Genomic DNA, 23342 nt, shown 5'->3' on the forward strand with positions numbered 1-23342 from the left:
TCTTGCTGGTATCGAAACTTTATTCCACGTTCATTTAACTAGTGTAAAAATATTTTTCCAATTTTTTCAAAACGAAACACAAGTTGGAAAAAATATAGTCTCATTTATAGCACGCTACCGGGGGGCAAAAATACTATTTTGCCCCCTTCGATGATGAGTCCCCCCCGGTTCCGACGTCCCTGGTTCCAAACAGTTCATTGTTTGAAATTTGTGTGTTCATTTCTTGTACAAGATGTGTTTCAATATCTTCCAACCTTAAATTGTATCAACTTTCGGACAAAGTTCACGATGTTAACGGCGGCTATTATTGCCACAGCTAATGGCCAGACTCTTGTAAGTCTTAAGTGGCGATCTCGCAACCCTTTAAAAAGGAAGCCTAAGCTAAGACAAATGACATCTACCATCCGCAACATTACCTCGCCACAGCACTATTTACAGTTGCCAAGAGGGAGGTGGTAGGGGCCCTAACCCTCTTACGCCCAGCATTCCTAAAAGAAAGTCAAATGTTGGAAAATTTGGGAGAATATATGACTGTGCGCTAAATAATATAAAAGAGACGTAACTCCCTTCCTAGCGGTCATATCCTCTCCCATTCAAAAACATCGGGCACGCCACTAACTACGTGTGAACCTCGATTCAAATTGTATTACGTTCGATACATGAGCCTACTATTTTTATGAAATTTGGATAATTTTTCCGAGTGACCCTGTATTTTATTTTGTAGGAACTATTTCACGCCCAGATCAGCGCACTGCGAGAGAAATCTGTATGCGGAAGCGATATCAAACAAAAGAAGAAAAAACTTTTCTGTAACAAGCAGCCGGGATTAATTTTGTTGACGTCATAGGGACGAGTCGTGCAACTCCACCGCCTGCGTTATCCTTTCCATCAGCAGTAACTTCTGTCCGACTTGTCCTGTAGGCTTCATTGGAGCAAGATCAACCGGCAACTAGCTTGTTAATTCCCTGCTAGGGGACATAACTTTTTTTTTTAATCCCCCTTTCCAGTTTTCTTTTCTAATGTAAGAGGGCGTGGTCATCAGACACTAGCAGTGTTGCCAACGCTACCTGTAAAAATATCGAAACTCGCTTAGATGGACTCTTAATCAAATGTGTGAAGTATAATGATGGGCAATTCGAATGAAATTTCCCTTGTAGGAAATCCCGAAGCGGTTTTGAAGTCGAGGCGGAAAAGGAAACTTTTTCTCAGAATTTTATAAAACTGGGATTAGTTTCGTTTCTTGTGTTGTTTTTCTTCTAAATGGGCAAAAACTGAAGGAAAAATCGAATTTCTATCTCCGTGACTGATTTTAGTTTTATTGTTGTTGGTGCCATTGCGAAACAGAAGACCTATTGGAGAATATGTAACCTTAAAAACATAAACGTATACATCTAAAAGTCCCAAGTCGTGTTTTTTTTCTACATACTTCGTGTAACAGTAGTTAAAAGTATTAGCTTTTCTCTTGATTACCCGTTCAATGTAAAGTATTGTTTATTATGCACATTGATTTCTTGCTGTCAGTAAAGCGAGGGAATTTTTGCGAAGAGTGTATTTTCTTTGGTTCGGGGATTTTTCTTCGAAAATCTGCTAGAAAATGGAAGATTTGTCTTTGTTTTCAGTGCTTCCACGGTGGCGTAGTGATTACTCTTGTCTCCGTATAATCTAGACGTCCGGTCTCAATCCATGGTATTTACTTGCATCTTGGTTTTTTTACGTATTTTTTCTACGTACAGGTTATTCGTGACGACGAGTTGCGAATTTTGAAATAACAATGGTAAGTCCATGTCTGGTTCAGGATTCGAACTTATGACCTCTGGCTCATTGCACGCTGCACTAACAATTCGACCATGAGATCTGCACACGAGCTGTTCGCTTGCAATTTTAACCCTCGGATGCATGTCACTTTTTTTTACAACTTTACATATGTGGGGTCAATTTGACCCCAATGCAATTATGCATTGAAATAAGTACGACAGAGTAAATAGTTCAGCTAATATGGTTTATTGATCAATAATTTATCTGAATATAACATAGGAAACAATTACCCTTTTATTATTATTATTATTTAAGCCCCTCCCCCCAAATAATAACAATGTATTGACAATTCACTGTTCTACATATTAATGGTAGTTACACTTCGATCGCAATTATCAGAACTTCAGTTGACCTGAGAAACAGTATTTTAGAGATAACACAATACAGTACTTAATATTATTTTATCTAGAACAAATAAATTTAAAAAAATAAAAAATAAAAATATATAAGGAATAAAAAGAAGTATGTGCCGGCCTCTCATGGCAATTCAATACACCTCACTCGCATTCTGAACACACCACAATCACACTGCTGTGGACCTTGCACACAGGTTTCCCACATCTTCGGCAACGTTCCGTCGTCTTCCTGTCCTCTTGTCTTGTGCAGACCTGGCATCTTACTCTTTTCTTTGAAGATCTATCCTCCAGTCTCTGTGCCTGAATCACTACGCCGCAAAGTTTCATTGCCTCGGTTACTGGTTTCTTCAGGTTCACGTTTTGGCACCTCCCCCGCATGTGAGGAAGAATCAACTCATTCGCCAACTCGATAAGAAACATACGGCGTCTGTGACTGACGCCTAAATTGTAATCAGAATGCTGTGACAAGTAGCATGTGTATGCATTGAGAACGCCTACATTGATTACATTATAGAAGAGGGCCATTGGCCATCGACGTGTCTGTCTTCTGCAGGTGTATGTTTGAACCAGTTTGTCTATGGCGTCCTCTCTACTCTTTGTTTGGTTGTAAAACTTTATGATTTCTGGTTTCTTCTTAGAATCATCATCATCAATGTGTATGTCATGATGCATGGCGCTGAGTAGAATGACATTCTTGTTTTTCTTCGTCACGTAGCTTACCAGGGTCTCATTTTCATGGAAGGCGAATTGTGAGGTGCAAAGCTGTCTTGTCTTGATAAGTGCAGGTGGGATTTCAATTTGTTCTTCTTTACTGTCCAACAATGGTTATATTTTGTAACAGGAGATCGATAGCCAAGTCATGAATTGTGAAGAATTGGCCAGTTGTGATATTTCTTCCAGAGTTCCGCAGTATGTAGCACAGTTTCTTCACGACGTTGCTGACGAGGTTCTTTTGAACTATCTCTCCTGGCTATCGTACCAAGTAGATTAGACCGTCTTTGGCGTAAAAGTTATGAGCATCGCACAACCAGAAGATCTTGATGCCGTATTTGGCCGGTTTACTTGGCATGTATCGCACGAACTTGCATCTCCCACGGAAAGGCACTAACTGTTCATCAATCGTAAGAAAGGCGCCGGGTACCATGATTCTGCGACAGTTTTTTATAAAAAAGTGTCCAGATATATCGAAATGCAGCCATGTGATCAGTCTCCAGACGTGCAGCGACAGTATGTTTGTCATCAGATCAGAGTAGTCTTCTGATGTCTTCGAAACGATTTACTCCAAAGGTTGCTTTGTACTTCGGGTTGGAGAATTTGTGAAGAAATAGCTCACGAACAGGAACATCCCAACTTCTCTCAGTTGGTCTCGATCCGCGCCAAATACATCTGCGCATGCGCACTTTGCAGTGAGTCATGGCAGGGTGGGTGGTTGACCTTGAGATGATTTAGTTTAGTTTGGCCATTACTGATCATAACATGTAGGATCAATTTCCCTTTATGAATGTTTTCCTAATGTTTTCAGGCTTGGGTCAAAATGACCCCACACATGGAAAGGAGGGGTATTGTTAAAAAAACGTTAAAAATATAATTTAAAATAAATTGTAAGAAACTTATTTATACATGTTCATATAGCTGAAGTAGCATGGTAAGATGTCACAGAAAATCAGAATTATTTATTTAGATTTTATTATAATACCAGGAAATAAACAGACAGTGGGGTCAAAATGACCCCACACATGCATCCGAGGGTTAAACTGTAGCCCCAGCTCCGATTTTGCTGTGCACAAGATAAATGCACTTCTTGCGATTAGTGTTGGAGATGGTAGAAGAAACAGCTGTGTTGGTAAGAGGTAGGTATATTCACAGTACTCGTCTTATGAACACAACATCTAGATAAATACGCTTTGAAATAAATCTGTAGAAATTTCCAAGAACAGCCAGCCAATCCCCCTCCTCTCCGATCGTACAGCCACCGCACTTAGCGATTTAACGGCGGAGATGGCAAGCCTGGGCGGGAACGAAACTGGGTCAATTCGAACGAATTTCGCTAACTTTCCTGTTCGGTAGGTTATTTCCTAGTTAATAATGAGGACTTGCCAATGATCAGGATCGTTTATTAACTGGGGGAATTTAATAAAAGTGAAATCTTGGAACCGTAATAATTATTAATGTTCCTAAGTTTAAGTCCACTTTTATGTTCAGATAGGTTAATCGGGACTGTATCTATAGTATTGCTGTGCAATAAGCCTCCATCGGGTATCGAACCCAAGACCTTTTGGTTACAATGCGACAGCGTTAACACTGCAACATCTCGGTGACCAATTTGTCTCTTAATGGTTTTCAGTAGAAATGGTACCGTGATCGAGACGTCCTTGTAAAAATCGTGACGAGATCGAGAATGAGGAGACGAGACAGAGATTAATGTCCATGACTTCTTAGAGACTTTGGTATGATTTTTTAATAGCACGGTTGCATATATATTCAGGATAAACATACATTTTTTTAGTGTTTCTATGTGGTCTTTTAAACTCAATTTGGAGCTGTGCCCATAAATCTTGTTTAAATTCTACAAAAACAGTAGATTTTTGTTTTCTTCATCAAGATATCAGTTCATATACATTCTGGAAAGATGCTAAATGCATAAATATAGTAAGGTCTAAATTAAAGAATGGATGATATTCAGCGAACAACTTCCCCCACAATTCATTGCGCGAAATCACGCTCCGCTGCCATATTTCAGGCAAGCAGATCAGATCCTGCGTTGAGTACATGCTGGGTAGGCATTGTGCGTATGATCTTTGCCGAAGTGATTCATGGTATGATAATCATCATCATACGAGGAATGTTGACGTGTAATATATCGCAAATTTCTCGCAGCAAGAAGGCTTCTCATACGCTTTCTTTAACACGTGCGAACCTGTTTGCCCGACTTCATGATGCTTCTTCCCAAAGTGCACTGCGTGATGTCAAATTGAATATCATCCATTATGCCAAATACATAAGATGGAGAGAAAAAGAAAAGCTGTTCTCTGTGACTGTTTAAACAGTAATAAACACTTCTCGTTGTGGGGGAGGGGTTCAGTCCCTAATCCCTACCCAACTCCCCCTTGACATTAAGTTATCCAGCATGGCAGGCGGTATCAAACAATGAGATCTATGAAGTCATCACATTGTTTAACTTACGCTTGATGTGCTGCACACCCTTCGGTTGTTACACTGATCACAAGCTCAGTTGGCGGCTGACTTACTCTTTGCTATAGTCCGCGCGTTTATTATGTCCCCATCGGCAACCCTTTTATAAAACTTAACACTGACAACAATAGCAAACAATAGCCAAGCCGCTCCCGATAAGCGCGTGCACTCAGACGTTGTTGCCACATTTTCTTTACTTACATTTCTTGTAGTTGCAAGGCGCCTCTCGTTATTTTTGCTCCATAACCACGTGCGGGGTTGATTCTTTTTAACTAGTTGTGTTGTGTTATGGTGCTGTTTTGTTGCTTTGTTATAGTGTTGTGCTTTTAGTTTTTCCTTAGACTTTGCATAATGCAAGTTATCACTCACGGCTGCTAGTGAAAATCCTAAGTATGAAGACAAAACTGCAGGATAATATTATTTCCTTCATGGAGAGCAGAGGTGCCCACCCCCCTCAAAGCCAATGGCGCATTCGCCCCAAAAATCATGTCATGCGTCCCCCTCAAACATCATTCGCGCCCTCAAACCATATCGTAATCCCCACAAAGTATTTAATTACGACAGTGTGTCTACCGAAAGTAACTTGTTTCTTAGCTTTACAGAACACTATACTTGATCTGTCCTTATTCCCTAAACAGGGGTGCCCATCACTCAAGACCACCCCTAAAATCGTTCATCATAATCCCCCCCCCAAAAAAAATAGTTTGGATGAATGTGTAATAGTTGATGTCTATTTGAATGAAATACCATGTTACATTGTCCATATTTTTTGATTGTTCGATTTTCGAAAAAACTTAAAGCTAGCACACTGATTGGTTAAATGTAGTAAATTAAAATATGTAAATATGCATATAAATAGTATTTTTGAGTTTGTTAATAAAACTCAATTTGAGTATTTAACACAAATTGTTACACAACTTAAGATAAAGATAGAATAATTCAACCTTGGCAAACCAAATAATATGCTCCAGCCGTATGGCAGATTCAATTTGTTTCACGAGACATTACAGAACCCTAGCTAGAAATTCTTAACCTCAGGGCGATAATATAACAGGGTTCCTCTTTCAAAGAACTCACCATCACCCCCCGTTTTCCTGGGGGTAAATATAATTATTTTAGTAACAAACCATAATGCATAACAATAATTACTTGGATTTTATCTTCAGTGAAAATTTAAAATTTTCCTGTGACAAGTTAGAAATACGGATTCGATTTATTTTTGTTCCAAATGATGCACCTGCTTTAAATTAAGCAGTATACCAACACTAAGCATTATATTTTAAGAAGTGATGTTATTAATGAATATCGAGAATATCGCTTGTGTCTTGTAATGCAGCTATAGTATGAAACTTCACATTCACCTCAGTAAAGCGCCAAACACGCATTCTCGCAACACATGGTTGCGTGTGAAGCAAGCAAGAAAATGTTTACACCCATTTCTTTGCAGGCTTTCAAGAATATTAATTTAATGGGGTGTCAATACTTCCTTAAGATCCCGAGATATTTTGTCTTTTCCAGCTTCTCCTTTGGCACGTTTGGGGTCGAAAACGTGTACTACATACAATATCGCTAAATACAGTCTCCAAAATTTAATGTTCGAACTCTCTCTCCACTACAGAAATCTCTTGACAATCTAAGGTTTAACACTTTATCAAGAGCTTCCTATTTCCTCCTTTAAATTTAATACAATACACCAAAATTTCCATGCTAGTTTTAGACAGCATTGCTTCCTCCAAAAAAATTAATTCTCAGTCTCCACACCAGAATTTCCGCAACAGTCTAAGACAATAGTAATACACAAGAATTGGATACCCCCTCAATTTAATGTTCAATCCCCCTCTAACTAAAATACCAGCCATAATGTAAGACCTATAATAGAGTTGGATACTGCCCCCCCCCCCCACGTTTAATTCAGAATCCCCCCAGAACCCCGGTGTCATTTAAGGCCTAATATGTAAGAGTTGGATATTTCTCCCCCCCCCTTTTCGATAATACCCTTAAACACTTCCTTTTTAATCTTTATCTGTATTTATTTTCTCTTTCCATATTCTTTAATTTTGTTTCTCTTTCTTTTTTTTCCCTTACAATTTCCTTCTTTTCCTCTTTATCTTTTCAATTTGGCAACATCGCTTTCCTACTCCAGTTTGTTGCTTCTACTTCAAAAGAAAACCGCCAACTTGGGTGTTTCTTTTAACAAAGAGTACCGCTCCCTTTGTTAACCGCTGGGGATATAAATGCTGACTTTACATAGCTCCATCTGTCCACCAATCGTGTGGCTCGGTGAGAGCTCTAGGGGTAACACCGCTCTCCCGTTACAATGTTGCCAAGCGTGCGTCTGTTTTTGTCAGTTATTTTTACAGTGTTTGGGTGTTTTGTGTACTAATTTTCTGTGCTTTTTGTACTATTGTACAACCAGTAACTGCGCTGATCAACGCACTCTCCTCCGTTTTACAGTACGTTTGGCAACATGCTGTATATCCGGCGCTCATTTGTCTCGTCCCGCCAGCAACATTCGGTGCCTTGTGACTCGACAATGCCCGATGTCAGTCGAAGTGAATTGAACTGATCGCTGATTCGTTATTTCCCAGCTGCCAGTTGGAATTGCTAGCGGTATAGTGGAGAATTGTAGGTGGAAAATGTTTTAAGGGTTAAGTAGTTCCTCGCTCAATCAAGTTTCTGCGCGTAGGTGGATGGGGGAGGAAACGCTTCAGGTACTGACGAGAGGCAACTTAGTGGGGCAACTGCACAATCAGCGCACTGCAGCAATGCTGTTTGTGCATCTTATTGGAAAACAGCGCGTCGTTTCCTGTTGACCTCGAACAGGTTTCGTCAGGCATGATGGGAACAGGTTATTGAGAGAAGATAAGCCATGCTGAGTTATGTTCACAGGTTAATAAATGCATATTTTCACACTTGCAGGATATGTTAAGATTTTCTTTTCGTTCCTGACAAGGCGTAACATTGAAAATAAGCACTCACAAAAGTACATTTTTTTACTCTCTATGATTATATTTGAGAATTTAATATGGTTTCTGTTTTCTATAAATTTTACTCGGCTTGTATATATATCTGAATTCATCACTCCAGCCGAGAAATATATGGTAATTCGAGAAAGAATGTTCAGGTGGTGTTACGTATCCTCGTGTGCAGCATACAATAACAGACCCCCCCCCCCCGGTCATGGAATCGTGGGTGTGTGATCTAAGGTCGGAATTTTTCCGGCCTTGTTCCTGCATAAAGCGGCTCTGTGGTTCATCCAGCCTCGATTAAATGGGTACCTGGAAGTAAAGGCGGTCATAACGTGGTGATGATCACATAACTTCCAAAAATGGCCGAGATCGAAAACTTGAGACCCTACTTCTACATAACCCCCGACGGAATCTGCACGGAGAACTTTACCTGATCTTGCTTTTTACCTACAAAAGGAACACACTTAAGGTAAACTTCACGTTTGATACAGATCATGAATTGTTGACCTTTTAAAATTATAAGTGCTGAGACAATCATGTAGTGTAGGTATTCACGTTAAAATAATTTTAACTTCATATCCAGAACGTAAATGTAATATTATATTACACTGCAGTTTATGCAATGTTATGTTTTGATTTCATATTTTGATGAGTTGTGTGCCGTTCTCACGATTTTCGTGATGTCACGTATTACAACTGATATCATGAAACTGCATTGTAAGCAGAAAATATCTTTCCTCCCGAGAAGTTTGAAATTGTAGCTATCATATTATTATTATTTTTTGTGTTTGACGGGGTGATTGATTGATTTCAAATTTTTGGGTGCGTCCTCACGTATGGCCATTTTGCAGCGTTCAGTGTACATTGAAGGGGTGACGAGGTGCTATCCGGCAATTCTTTCGAAGGATCAGAGCCTGGGTTCGAGTCATACGAATATAATTCTCACCAACACAATTATTTTAGTGTAGTGCCAGATCTAATAGTGATGTATGGGTCGGAAACCTGGTGTCTGACAAGAAAGGAAGAAGAAAGGCTAGATATATGGGAGAGGAAGGTTTTACGTAAGATATATGGACCAATCAATGAACATGGCATCTGGAGAATTAGGACAAACTAAGAACTAGCAACACTTTACCAGAACCCAAGTATAACAAGTGAAATAAGATCCAAACGCCTTAGCTGGCTGGGACACGTAGAAAGGATGCAACCAGACAGAGCGGTATATAAGATCTACCAAGGGAAACAGGAAGGCAAGAGAAGTGTTGGCAGACCCAGGAAGAGATGGCTCGACCAGGCAGAAGAAGACCTCAAACGAATGGGTATAAGAGGATGGAGAACTAGAGCGAAGAACCGAGATGAGTGGGCAGCTATCACCAAGGAGGCCAAGGCCATGCGTAGGCTGTAGAGCCGCGGAGTAAGTAAGTAAGTGCCAGATCTACAAGCCGCAAAACCCGCTGTGCGGGGGGACCCGGAAACAAGGAAGCCTTTAGGGGGCCTTCAGCATTTGACATAGTATAGAACGACCACAAGGAAAAGAACCTTCGACGAAAAGTCTCCGCGCATCTTTTTCTTCCTCCGTTCAGCTCGGGCCATAAGGAAGCATGCTCCTCTGCCCTTCCCTTCCACGCGGGAGTACGGTGCACACGAGTCGCATGTCTGCGCAGGTTTTTTTGCTTGTGGTTCCACTATAGAGGGTTCGTATATGCTCATGTAAAAATAAACGTAGGTACTCGGGGTTACAGAAACGAATACAATATGTGTAGGTAAAGGTAAAGTTTCCTGTGCATATAGCACCGTACCATGTAGGCACATTTAGTATGTGTGTTCGAAGTCGGCCATCTTGAAGGTGATTTGATCAGTACCACGCTGCAGCCGCCTTTACCCCCCTCCCCTCCCCCGAGCACCATTTGATTTAAGGCTGGGTGGGCCCTAGAGCCGCTTTATGCTGGGACAAATCCGGAAAAATTCCGAACTTATAATTCCGCCGTCGTAGGAACCGTGTCCATTCACAGCGCAGAACGGTTATTTTGACAAAATCCTGTTTCCCTGCTCTGTCTGCTTTGGGGAGGGAATTTTTGTACCAATAATATGTGGAAAAAAAAGTCAGCCATTTTTAGGTTCTGATTTTTTTAAAATATTTTAAAGCAGAACTCTTGGGATATTGTTGCTTGAAAGGGAATTCTCACCAACTAATATCAATATTTTGCATTTAACTCTTTATAATTCGAATTACTAGTTTTCTGTATCACAATTTTCAAGCGTCAATGTCTGTAAGAATCGGCATAGGTATCTGTTCAAAGGAGTATCACTTCAGTCCCATGGCTAGAACTAAGCATATTTATTCAAAGTCACAAATTAATACATTGCATCATCGAGACTGTTGAAATTTTGATTCTCGTTGAAAAAATTGAATAGTCTGAATTTATTGATCAAGCGTAGAGTCGTCTGCATATATAACAGACAAATACTCGCAATTTTCGTTTATTTTCCACCAGGTACGTACGTGTCTACAAAAATATTTCGGAGGTCTGAACAAAGTGTTTTCAAGAATAATAATATTTATGTAAATTAATTAATATTACATGAATAAGTATAAAACTATTTAAGAATATATATATTTATTATCTAGCTTACGTGTAGTTAATATCGACAAAATTTGTATAGTATAAAGAACTATCAGCCAAGGAATGTTTTGTCAAATAGAGACTGATGTTAGATCCAGTTGACGAAAAGTAAAGTTCCCGATTAATATTTCATACATATTCTTTGGTACTGTCATTCACTGCGTATGATGCCAACGTAATCCTTGTCTTTCAGTATGTTCGGCTTAAATAATCCTAGATTGCAGACAAAAAAAATGCTAAATAAGTATATTTCATTATTTAATTGTTAGTACTTGGTTAGACTTTCGGGGGGGGGGGGGAGAATAAATACGTCATTGTTTTCCACATATATTATGTGTGTTTTAAGGTGCTGGGGCAGAAGTGAACTCAACTCACGTTGTTTAAAAAAAGTGAACTAACTTGACCATGGACATTTTGCCTACTACTTCAGTCCCCAATAGATTTCCCTATTTTTCGTTCGGATGGAAAGTTCAGTGTTTGACAAACTGTCTGGGAGGTGGCATCGCTTTGTGACTTCACGCATCCCAACCAGGAGAGAGCCACGGGAGTGGAACGGGCCTTTATCACGGGGCGTAGCGAAGGTTCTGTACGAGTGCAGCAAGAGGAAGTGCCATGGTGGTTAACCATGCGCACTGAGAAGTTACCAAACTCCGTACGGAGCTGGGATAATCCCATGGCCCTCGTCTTCAACGTGAGGTAGCAATTGGAAGGCTTTAGAGGCACTGGTCGTTTGTTTCCCCTATATCTTTTGTCAGTCCATTACAAGCAGGGTTCATAGTTTGGTACGAATTGATTTGATGTCAGTTCTGCACAAATTTTGTTGGTTTTCCCTGATTGGACTAACATTTGCTCTTTGGAAGTCTGATTCATCGCCACAGTTTAGCCGTGGGCCTTTCCAATGACACTCAAATGTCAATCTCTGCGTCACGTATAGTGTTAGGCAACATATCGTCCAGGCGATATATCGAGATATTGAAGAAATATGGTCCAGGCGATATGCATTGTGTCTGCGATATATCGTCACGATATTTGGCGATATATATCGTGGAGACGATATATCGCCGATACCACGATACGGAAAATGTATCGTATCATCTGTGACGATATTTTCTTGACCATATATATATCGGGATATCAAATTTCTGATATCGTCCGTCCATAGTCAGGTAGTATAGTGGGATAAGTAAATATTACCAGACAAATTACTATGTTAACAACCTCCTAACTAAACTCCATAGCGCAACATCAGAAGCCTGCAAAGCTGCTTTTTTATTGCGTGACACGTGGTCAGCTCATTGAGTCCCATCGCCGTTGTTTTTGTGGCTTTCGAGATCGGAGCCCGTTACTTCTTTTCAAGTACCCCACAAAGGAGAGGTTGTAATTCCCTTAGAATATTTGGGACCTCCCAGCGGGAATCGAACCAGGGACCTTTCGCACCAAAGGCAAGAACGCTAACCATTTGGCTACGCGGGAGCCACGTAAGATTTTGATTTGAGTTGATTTGATTTAGTTTATTTTGCGAAGATGGGGATGAGTGATGAAATGATGAAATTGATGAATGAACATTCACAAACAACCAAGCCCGAGCGGGATTCGGACCCGGGACCCTTGGCGTCCCAGCGCGATGTGCTAACCACTCGGGGAGCCACGTAAGAGAAACATGAGTGAGAATTGTGATGGACAAATTCCTTCTCAATATTTATGCATGCCAGCGTACAATACACCTTGAAAACTGCTTGTTGTTCTATGCTTTGTTCTATGGTATTAATGCCCTCAGATTTTATCACAATTATGATGATTTTATTAAGCCGATATATGTTTTGGTTGTGACTGGACACACAGCCAATGCGTTGACGTTCTTTATGATGCGAAATACCTGGGAGAGAGCAATCTACCATTGGCCATCCCCACCAATAAACCTTTCTATCCTCTTCAGTGCGTGATATAGGGCCTACCCACCGACGTCGTCGTCTTGTATTAAAAATACCTGGGGATGAATACAGAGTGTGCAGTTCAGTAATATTAAAAACTTCTTCACTCCTTTGTTGTTTCATCTCTTTTAGGTCCAGATCTCTCTTCTAAACACTCTTTATGTTCCTCTAGTGCAAGGAACCACATTTCACATCCATAAAAAAACTAGTCACATTTACTGTCTTGTATACTTTAGTCGGTATGTAGATTCCTAAATGTGCCTTCATGGCACGGTGCTGTATGCACGGGAAACATAACCTTACCATATTTTTATCTTAACCTTAGGATTATTTTATATTCTAAAAGTTTATGAACAGAAAAGTAACGTGCATTGCCTGATTTGCCGGCCCCAGTGGCGGAGGGGTTAGCACGTCGCGCTACGACACCAGGAGTCCCGGGTTCGAATCCCAGCCTGGGCATGGATGTTTGTGTTGTCCATTCATCATATCATGACTCATCCTCATGCCCCAGTGGCACAAGAAGGGAAGTAAAATAAAGCAAATCAATCATTGCCTGATTTAAGCCTTTTAACCTTTTGTTTACCAGCTATCTATATATAGATACCTCGACAAAGTCATAGTTTTCACGTCATAATGTCGCTATTTTTCGCTGGAATTGCGATTTTCTTCTTTTATATTATTGTTAACACATATACTGCACCGTAAAGATTCTTTCCCCAATAAAAAGGGGCGGGGGAAATGCCGGGAAAATGGCGGCTTCCTTTGAAACTGAGTCAGTGGCGCATAGACATGTTTTTTTTGGGGAGGTGCAAGTTGTGTTCTATTACTCGCAAGATGATAATGCAATTATTTTTTTGTTCCAAATATGCCTGCGATCATTTTCATGTGTATTTTGACAGTGTCCTGTACTTTGTTGTCCAGGGACGGAGGGGGGAAGGGACATTTTTCTTCAGAAATTTTGGAATTTTCCGGTTCCTCCCCTCCCCCCGCATCCATATATACACTCAATGTGCATAAATTTTATATAGTCCGATTTTATAGTTTATTCCGCGTATAACTGTACTTGATTCGTGCGTCTAGGGCAATTAGCCTCGGACCTACAGTCGTTTCAAGGTAACTGCGCATTTTGCTGAATGGCTCAGTGGCGTATAGACATATCGTTTTGGGGGTACAAGTCGTGTTGTATTGTTCATATCATAATAGTGCAATTATTTTCTTGTTCCAGACATGCCAACGATCATTTACATGTGTATTTTGACAATGTCCTGTACTTGGTTGTCCAGGGGGGAGGGACATTTTTCTGAGATTTTGAAATTTTCCCGTCATCCCCTCCCGCCGCATCCATATATACACTCAATGTACATAAATTGTATGTAGTCCGAATGTATGGTTCATTCCGCGTATAACGATATATCATTCGTCTGTCTAGGGTAATTAGCCTCCGATCTACAGTCATCTAAATGAAACCCTGCATTTTGCTTAACATTGGCCCGGTAGCAAGGAGCTTACCTGGCAAAATGGGCTTGGTAAACAAAAGGATTTCGTTCCCCGATGGCGCAGTGGTAGCGTCGTCACCTTGTAATGTGTGGATGCACATAGTAGTTCGGATCCCAGTTTAAACTGTAGTTCCAGTCGCAATTAGTCTTACTGTGCACAAAATGGACTTAAAAGACCAACTCAATCAGTCGTTTGTTAAAATTACTCCCACTTTGATTTAAAAATAAATCAAAGGTACGGAAACAAAGCTTCTGAGGAGGCAACACTGCCTAGCAGGATCATATTCTTTCTTGTGGAAACTTTCAAATGTTAGCATAAGCTTTCAGACAACGCTTGGCTAATTCGCTCATTTTGTCGCTTACTTTGCATAACTTTCATGCTCCGAAGGTTCTTTATTATTTTAGACTTCTCAAAGGCGGCACTAAATCAGATTTTTCCCATACGGCTGCAGGCTTTTATTAGAAAGTCGTTAGATTAAGCACAACCGTAAATTCCAACGTTGTCTCACAGATAACGTCTCGGATTGTGCGCAACTTAACGGTACTAACGCAGCACACACTTCGAGCGTTAAACTGATTTTTATTCTTCCTTTCGGCAAGAACTGCTGTACCGATCATTTTGACATCCCACTGAAAGAATTTCTCACAAAAGTTGGCGAAATGTACGTAGAACCACTCAAGCATTTTGGCAGATGCAATTTCTTTGATTATCCTCCTTCATTGGTGATTGGTTTCCAAAATCTCCTTAAGAAAACTTTGGTTTCTTTTTTTTCCCGCAGGTGTCAAGTAGCAGATAATTGATCCAGGCTCAGAAAAGTAAATGTATCATTTGAAACAAAAAGTGACAACATAGAGCAGCACTCCCTAATAGAACAAATATTTTTTTTTCGGAAATGCATTAATTGGTAGACAGGGAATTTTTATAAAGAGTGTTTGACTAAGTTCATTTTTACCTTGAAAAGGTTATGTAATTTTATACTAAAATTAAATAAGGATATTTAAAAGTAAAGTGCTCCCCTGTGGTATACACCACGACATGAAGGCGTTTAGGGGGTGTGGGGCCCCACACTTTCTTGATCACGGCCGAAGATGTGGCTGATGTGATCAGAACCACGCCCCTGGCCGCCTCCCCCCCCCCCCAGAGTTTCCTCCAGGTACCCACTTTATAGGACGCTGGGTGGGCGGCGGAGCAGCTTGAACAGGTGGAAAAAATCCCGGTTCTCCCCCGCCGGGGATCGAACCCGGGTCTCTCGCACGGTAGTCAGACGCCCATAACGACTGAGCTACCGCGGCATCATTAATAAGGATTAATGGAATTATTTATAGCTGTAGTTTAATTATAAAAATACAACTTTATTATATTTTGCGATTAGTTTTAAGTCACGAACTAAACTCTAGAAATAATGGATCAAATAAAACCTGGAGTATCGATCACGGGACAGGTTCCTCTGAATAGAATGAAGCACCGCCAAATTCTTTGAGTAAGCCGCATCAAAAAGCGCAACAATTGATGAATTAACGTACAGTTCGACATAGAAAGAAAAATACTAATTTGCATGGGCGCCCGCGTGCCCCCCTCCCTCATATTTCTGGAAAGACTTAATGTAATTGAATGGTGAAATCGTAGAGATATTTTATAACAAAAAGTATCTTTTCTCTGACTTACAGGCCGTAAGTTACAGCAACTATTATTATTATTTGAAATAGGGTTACATTTAAGCTTAGTCTATTTTACACTGATCATCAACTATAAAAACAGCCTTTTGTCCTACATGAATTAATATTAAGTATACAGTTATGCAAATTTCAAATCTATGTAATTTAAAAAAAACAAGTAATGTAATAATAATAATAATAAAAACAATAAATACAAATAAAAACAATAATAGCAGTAACAACAGCAATATTATTATTAATAATAATAAATTAATGATAAAGTTTCTGTGACTGCCCCCTCCCTGAGAAATGATCCTGCGGGAACTCTCTCATTTCCTTCAACTTTGACGTTACCTTCACAAACTATATACGCGTATAACAATGCATCAAAACTCTAAACCTGATTCTTGGCAAAGGCCACACTTAGTGCATCCAGCGATGCGTTTCTTGTGCATCAAATAGATTTAATGCATTTCGTCTCCTGTGTGCGGGAGATGCATCTGTGAATGTAAATCCACGTCGCAAATTATATTGTGATTTGATTTGCAATTTCGTTTAGTGCTTTATGAAGCAGAAATTATACCACAACAGGAATTAAATTAAGCTAGTATTGACGGACTTTTAATAATTTTTCCTGCATAAATCACATAATTTGTAAAGAGTTGTGTTGAATTACAAGCCATACCGACACAAATGGTATATCCGCATGTTGAGGCTAAACGACGGAAAAAAAACGAGCTCTACTTTCAGAATAGGCAGGAAGTTGCACAACGTTAGGATAACACGTTGGAATATTATATTATGATGTGCCGTGAGGAGGAAGGGGGGAGGGGACAGAGCGAATACTCGAGGTGAAACTGCACGCGTGTTGCTTTTGCTTCCGGTGTATCGCGTTTGATGCACGCGGATGTCAAAGGTTTTCACTTTCCAGCAACAGGTTTTTTAAAACAAATCATTCAAATCCAACCTCCTGCATCACACAATGCGAATACGTCAGATTTTTCGTTGTAGTTTCTCCAGGGACGGATTGTCATTTTTTTTGTTCTTGTACGAGGGTTGGTCGATAAGTAAGATGTGAATTAATGTGTGCCCACCAGGCATCCACCCGAATAGACTCTAGCACCCTTGGCGTCAATGTAATCATATTTGTAATACAAATATCTCGGATTAAGTAAGAAACAATTCGCAATTTCAAACGTCGTTCGTACAGTCACTGACAGTACATAGAAATGGTTTGGTTTATTTTAATTCCCTTTTCTGGCACTTTGGTGAATCGCGAGGATGACTGCTTCTGGTGTGACGAAATTGTTAAGGGACACTCGCAAAGAACACCGAAGCTCTGGTCGGGATTTCAGCTGGGAAACCATGGCATCTTTGCCACGGGGATCGGGCGCTCACATAGAAATATTGTGGAACTAACAGTGTATCACTTGTCAAGAACTACTTACCAATATTTAGTGTGTTTAATATTATGGTCTAAAATATACTAAAAAGCAAGGCTTTTTTGTTGTTGTTTTTGTTTTAGTCTACACACATTAAACGTTTGCAAATGAATGACTTTGTGAACTGTTTTCGGAAGTTCATCTACAGAGTCCGAGCAATAATCAGGCAATTTAACTATTTGCTCCGTAAAAAAGTTATCACCTTTCTTGTGTAACATGTTGAGGCTTCTAGACTAATGTTTGTTTTAAAAATGCAATAGTAATGGGTGAAAAATATATAATTCAGTAGAACCTACAGTATAACGGTGAATATTCTAGAAAAAGACATAACTGAGAGAATATGAATTTATTATAATTATATTGATATTTTTCTCCGGTCGTCTTTACTAATAATGAGTAATGTGGCTAGCAGCAATAATAGTAAAAATAACTTGCATTTACTCGCTTCATAAATAGTTTTATTTGCACCCTGTCATAAGTCTGATCATATAATATGACCAAAGTATGCAAAGAGCTTTTTTTTCAGCTCTTAGAGGTTACTGATCCCTTCCCTTCCTCCACACGAATTGGTGCTCAATTACTGAAGATATCCGCTTAGTATGTTCAGTGGCAGCTCCAGCATTGACCGACTATTTAGAGTGGTCGACTCTCAATCTCGTTGCTAAATGGTAGGCGTTTGAATCCCGGTCTGGGCATGGTATTTGTTAGTGTTCCTTCATGTAGTCAGCGTTCATTCTCATTTTCATCCAAAGAGGATAGGCGACAGAGAAATTTGATACATAGTCAGTGGCAACCACAGTTTTATCAGAATATCACTGCGCTGGTTTCAAAATTACTATTTACTTGTGTAATAAGTAGCGTTAGATAAAAGTTTTCTAAAAGAAACCTCAAAGCTTCTCTGGGTCTCCCTTATCGCACAACGCGAGGAAAGGACAATCTTGCGTTCTGACACGAGGAATACCTACGTTGTTGGGTTTGGTTCTCTTAGCACTGCAAATGTATTATTTATGCTAATAAAACTAAACTCAACAATCCTAACATAACAACTTAGGCATTTAGCCCAATAATGAAATAATTCCCCGATGACGTCAGAACGCAAGGTTGTCCTCGCGTTGTGCGATGAGTGAGATCCAAGCTTCCCTGTAGAAATTAACATTCTGTACATATACTCTAAGCCAGAAGGTGGGAAACACGAAAAGAGAATGAGTGCTACTGTCCGCTTAAACAACTTCAGTAGACAGTTTGCTGAAACCTAGCGTATGGAGGATATTTTTAAATGTTAACTTTCCATGTAATTGTCACTTGCTTGAGCGCAATTTGTCCAGAATTTTAATACAAAATGCTTTCTAACACCTCAGTAGGTGATGCGAGGACAAGATTGCCATCTTCAAGTGTCCACTGCACCTTCATTGCGTGCAACTGTAACATTGGGTCAAATAGTTATATGACTTCCATCAGACGAGCCATCCGTGTTGTAAAAGTCCAAGTTTTGCATGGAATGCATCGCACTCGAGATTTGCAAATTTCGCCTGTTCTCTTTCGTGCGTGACCTACAAGGATGGCAAATATTGTCACGTTTCTCGAAGCTTGTAATAAAACATGAAACCAAAGTCTGTGCTGTAAACAAGTCCTGAAATAAATCGGTTGTTCCTATTCTGTGGAATGACCGCGGCCTGCGTCACAAGTTGTCTACCAGTAGTCCATGGCGGACTAACAACCTCATGATTGGGTGGGCGTTTAGTTGTCAGCCTCTATTGCTAGTTATAATATCGTGGATGTGCTTAATTTTAGACAAAGGAAAGAACGATCGCAGTGTGCTCTTCTGTTAAGTTTAGCGATACTCTTTTTATAATGTCCTGGTGGGGAGGGTAGCGATTGCGTCTACTTTAACATGTTCCAAAAATTCCAGAAAGTGCCTCCCATTGGTGTAGTGGTAATGTTATCGCCTTGTAATCAAGGCGTTTCGAGATCGATCCTCGACGGAAGCACATTACACAGTGTTTCGGATCCCACATTAAGTCCAGTCCCATTTAGCGTATCTGAGCATAAACGTGGACTTAAAAAACAAGGTAGAAATCCTTAAGCTCACTAATATAACCAGATGATAATGGAATTGATAAGTCTTCAGCTTCGTATTAATCTTTGCAGTCCTTCGACAGGAATGTGTGCACAACATTTAATTAGGGTTGTGTCCAACGAGATAGAATATAAGATGATGGATGAATGACGCACGAGTTGGACTGAAGACAATTGAACTCCGTTCGCCATGTTATTTTGTGGTCTAAACAGCCACTGGCGGAAATCTTCGCTAATATTACTCATTCTAACTCGATGGTTGTGACCGATAAGAAGCTTCCCACTGCCAAGAGCCCAAAGATCTAACGATTACAATTAGTGGGCGATATCAGTTGTAGCAAACAATGCTCTGTTGTTGATTGGTTGAAGCTAACTACCTTGGTCATTGTTGTTCCGTTAGTGTACAGGCCGTAAGCCTTTGGTTACTGTAACATGTCATGCAAGTCGACTTAGGTGTGTTTAGAATCGATAGAAGATACTGCTTTATCGATGGTAGATATACACGATTGTTTCAACTCCTTGTTTCCTTTCTTCATTGCAGAGGTGGGTCGTCGCCTAGGAAGATTTTTACACACTGCGAAGTCAGGGTCAAATCGCTTAGGGTTCTTCTTGCGCTTTGCAGTTAAGGTAAGTGACTGGAGCACAGCGTTAATTGTATAATGGGGTGTAGTTCATACAGACACTGAATTTTGTTGTGTTACAGAGTTCTCACACTTGCAGTACAACTTTTACATTGCAACAGTGCGCCTGAAAATGTTCTGCTGAATACAACCGTATTGTAATAATCATGCCTTTTTTCCTTTCACCATTTAGTTATTAACTTGTGTTGAGTAACAAGGTTTTTGATAAATGGTTCATTCGGGATCGTGGCGTAGGCCAATCGTTCACTTCAGTCTCAAACAAAAACCGTAATTTCCTCAACCTCAACCAAGAGGCCTGGGTAACTCGCCCTACTTGTGTCAGAGCGCTCTCGTATGCACGCGTGAAACTCGCAGCCACCACCAAAACTCCTGGATTACAAGCGGATAGAAATTTTCACTAAGCTATGGATGACTTAGTTCTGAGTACAAAGTGGGAAATTCCGATTAGAATCCTGCAAAATCAGTTCTTAAATTAAATGTAACAGTTCCGAAATTGCAATGTATTTGTAGCTACCCAATACGGCAGAGATTGAATAGTTAAGCCCACTTGATGCACAGATAATGTGCGATCCGAAGCAATGTGCATCCACCGGGTATCGAACCCGGGACCCCTTGATTACAAGGCGACGACGTTATCACTACGCTGTCGGGGAGACCCTCTTGACGGTAGAGAACAAGACGGCCTCGAGAAGCATCGTATGGAATTGCCCAGCAGTTTTAGGTGGTGGTCTTTCGTCGTTCAAATACATTACTATACTTGGGTGGGGGGGGGGGTTGAATGAGGCCTCCCCGACGGCATAGTGGTAACATCGCCGCCTTGTAATCAAGCAGTCCCGGGTTCTCGATACCCGGTGGAGGCCCATAGTGGTTTTGATCCCACTTTAAACTGTAGGTCCAGTCCCGATTAGCCTTTATGTACATAAAGTGGACGTAAAATAACAATTCAAACAAACGAAACCTTTTTGAAAATCCCAAAAAAGGTAATACTTAAATTGTCAATCTCCTGTGCTTGTTGATACACGACGAAAGCGCATCTGTCTTTTCGCAGTAGGGGCGATCGTGACCAGACTCTCCCGTAGATGCAATTTTGAAGAAAAGGATATCAACCATTAACATTTAAAAGGATAGAACCAATCAGAAGCAGCATCCGCGTACTGCTTGGAAGTGATTTCACGCTTGACCAGAGATGACTGCAATTTGATACACCTCGATATATTCGATAATCGAGGTAGTTACTATTGAAAAATGTCCCCAGAATTTCTAATTAGACCAGCTTCTGGACAAAACTTGAGGATAGCACACCCGCGTGTCATACGCACATTTTATCGTTAAGTTCTAGGTCTGTTGACTCCAAAATTGTTCCGTAAGGTAAAAAAATAATGTACGAATCGCCCTTTAGTACTTACTTTCAAAGTTTAGGTCTCTTTAATGCCAGCGAATTTTTTTTCCATCAAAGACGGAAGTTGTGAATTTATTATCCACAAAATGTAGGACCAGATTCTACTTTCTCGAATGGCAATATGATGAGAGGGAACTCTTGAACAGTGTATTCTGCCTGACCCCGATCTAATTATTGTTCTCCCGCATGCTTGTAAGTTAACGGGAATAGACTGGTTTGTGTCCACGTAGGTGGTGTTAGTATTTACCGTATTTCGCGCGAGATATTTTATTCAATTTGATCTGTTTCCGAACAGAAAACTAATGAACGATTAACCATAGTAGATGCACTAAATAATAGTCATTTAAAGCAGCACCCTTTATCGATTTGTCGTGATTTCCAGTTTCCTAGAACATCCCTGATATTCTAGCGTTCTGATTGTCAACTGAGACTACACGAATCTACTTCCCTAGGGTATGCTGGGCGTCTAAATATTAATACTAATATAAAGTAATGTTACAAACTGAATTATTGCATAGTGTGAGCGTGGAAAGTGTTAGAAATCTGAAAGTGTACCAGTCCCCCTCGTCAGTGCTAATGAAGAAGACACTGAACGATCTTTTGCCGACTATTGGCATGGGACATATTCACAGACACGCGCATGATCAAGAAAAAAGTAATTCCTTCCAAATGTGTAAGGTGCGTAAACATAGGACTGAGCAAACAGCCAGATAATATATATTCATGTGCAAAAACTCTTGAGGTACTAAATTTAATTTGTATTTTTTAACCTTAAAACCTCTAAGGATTCATAGACACTTAAGGAAATGCAAGAGTAAAGCGAGATTAGATTATTTAGTCCTTCAGGCGTTTTAGTTAAACAGGATTTATCACTGTGGGATAAATTCCGTACTTCCTTTATTGACATAGAATTTTCCTCCCGTTCAAGGTCTGTGGTTTTTCTTGCTGACGATGTGAAGATGCACATCATATAAAATGCTGAATGTGACCTTATGAGTGCTGATTTTAACATTTTCTTCAAACTGGTTATTAACATGTAGGACAGTAATTAACTGCACGTGGGTGTGGGCTAGGAACTGTTTTTCTTGCGAGCTATGTGCGACTTGGGGTGCGACTTGGAACGCTTCCTCTTGACGAAGTTTTTCAATGGAATGTAACCAAGCAGTAGGTTCCATGCTACATGTGTGTTATGGGCGAGATAAAAAAATCCTCTAAGTATCTGCAGAATACTATGTTGTCCTAGACACAGTGCTCGAAGTAGAAATTTCTAGGTTCGGGGACGCTCGGTCGAGCCTTGGGGATAGTTGTGGGGACGCTCGGTCGAGCCTTGGGGATGGTTGTGGGGACGCTCGGTCGAGCCTTGGGGATGGTTGTGGGGACGCTCGGTCGAGCCTTGGGGATGGTTGTGGGGACGCTCGGTCGAGCCTTGGGGATGGTTGTGGGGACGCTCGGTCGAGCCTTGGGGATGGTTGTGGGGACGCTCGGTCGAGCCTTGGGGATGGTTGTGGGGACGCTCGGTCGAGCCTTGGGGATGGTTGTGGGGACGCTCGGTCGAGCCTTGGGGATGGTTGTGGGGACGCTCCGTCGAGATTTGGGGTATAGGTGGGATGCTTGTATTGCTCAACAAAGCTAGAGGAGACACTTAACGCAAATTTATCCTAACGTGGGTGATAACATCCCTACGTGGAGTACTACGTAAATAAAATAAGTTAACAATGTTAAGAGGTCACGTGGATTGCCTAGTG

General features: G+C 40.5%; 1 protein-coding gene across 1 annotated transcript in view; it reads left to right on the forward strand.

Moving 5' to 3' along the window:
* The window catches only part of spoon (A-kinase anchor protein spoonbill), a 117501-nt gene that overhangs the window by 11885 nt on the left and 82274 nt on the right, over window positions 1-23342 (forward strand). The window contains exon 2 of the mRNA XM_083125616.1: window positions 20099-20184. The gene's annotated coding sequence lies outside the window, so the exon portion shown is untranslated. The remainder of the gene's footprint in view (window positions 1-20098; window positions 20185-23342) is intronic.

Source organism: Lepisma saccharinum, chromosome 7 (assembly GCF_977018435.1).
Source record: "Lepisma saccharinum chromosome 7, izLepSacc3.1, whole genome shotgun sequence".
In the NCBI taxonomy this organism is placed as follows: Eukaryota; Metazoa; Arthropoda; class Insecta; order Zygentoma; family Lepismatidae; genus Lepisma; species Lepisma saccharinum.